Genomic DNA, 1,635 nt, shown 5'->3' with positions numbered 1-1,635 from the left:
GTATGGTTACGAAGGAAATATGAATATCATTGGTTACGTTCGTGTAAAAAATTTTAATACAAGACCAGTTTATAATATGTATGACGGACACCACATTGTTTCTCAATAACAGTTAGAAACATTCAATAAAAAAGTCGTAAAATATTGAACACTTGTACCATTCTTAGATCATTTTTTTCCTATAGTTAAATCTGTCAAAAGGAATATATATTTTGAAAATAATATTATCGCTCTAAAATATAAATAAAATTGTGAAATAAATGAATATCATTGTTGTATTTATACAACGTATTCAATAAATTAATTAGCATTAATTCGGCATTAAATGATTGTAGGGAGATTTTTATACTTTCTTTTTATTATAATTAACGATATGAATAATACAAATACACGAAGAATTTTTACTTTTTTATGAAATTTAACGTAAATTTAAATTTCGAACCTCTTCATACTTCATATTTGAAAGTTTATGAAACTATTTACGTTCGAACGAATTATTTGAAGTATACGACATACATCTACGTTTAAAGTTAATTATAAAATTAAATTTAAAGATATTTTATTTTAATTTTTGAATTTAGAATGTAAATAAATGAAGTTTTCTTAATAAATGTTTTCTGTTATTACATCGCACTCCTATAACAATTTTCAAGAGAAAAAAGGGATAATAGCTATCGAAATTTTAAGTATTGATCATTTTCTGATCAAGATAGTAAATCGTAAAAATATAACTATATATTCTTTTCTCCCAATTAAATAAAGGTTTATATTAAATTAAATATTACTCGAGTGCTTCGATCTATTGCGTAGAATCTTTATTCATAAATATTATAAATTAAAGGGATCGAAAAAAAGCTGAGGGTTTTGATTTTGAAAACGCAATCATAAAAGTTCACAAATTATTATATTTTATTAGTTTTTTTTATTAATAAAAATTCCATCGATTTATGGACATTAAAATACTAGAGCCGCGTAGCGGTGAAATGGTGGAACTTATCGCTATTTCTGTCTTCGTCACATACATTAATCTCTTTGTCTGTCTCAGCGTATATATCCGTCCTTGTCGCACATTATTGCGCTCCTTGTTTATAAATAGTGCTGCGATTTGAGCGCCACACAATTAGAACTAAAAGGATAAAGAGACAAAATCCAACAGAAGGTAGCACATTGTTTGTCTCTGTAGCGACCGATATATCTCCAAAATCTACAGTAACGCCATCTATACAATCATCCTGTCGAAAGTACGATTCCTGTAAATCGACATTATAAATTGTAAATTGATAGTTTATTTATTACTATGGAAATGTTATTACCATGATTACTTGTTTATAGAGATGTATATATAGATTCCATTTTAGAATTAGCGATTCATTCCATAACTAACATTTGTTGAAAACATTTATCTATTTTTACTGTAAACTGCATCATTGTATAATTTATTATAATTTATAAAAAGTTATTGAAGTTACAAAGTTCTTATTTATTTATTTATTTATAGTATTATAATAATATCATTATAATCACTATATCTCTGTAGCGACCTCTACTTCGAAGAATTTAGATCAACGACATCTATGTTCCGTCGAGATGTGTATTTAATATAAACAATAGAATATTTAAAAATAGCTATTAATT

Source organism: Frieseomelitta varia, unplaced genomic scaffold, assembly GCF_011392965.1.
Source record: "Frieseomelitta varia isolate USP_RPSP 00005682 unplaced genomic scaffold, Fvar_1.2 scaffold_252, whole genome shotgun sequence".
NCBI classification, from domain to species: domain Eukaryota; kingdom Metazoa; phylum Arthropoda; class Insecta; order Hymenoptera; family Apidae; genus Frieseomelitta; species Frieseomelitta varia.
The sequence above is the reverse complement of the archived record's forward strand: the minus strand, read 5'-3'. Positions refer to the sequence as shown.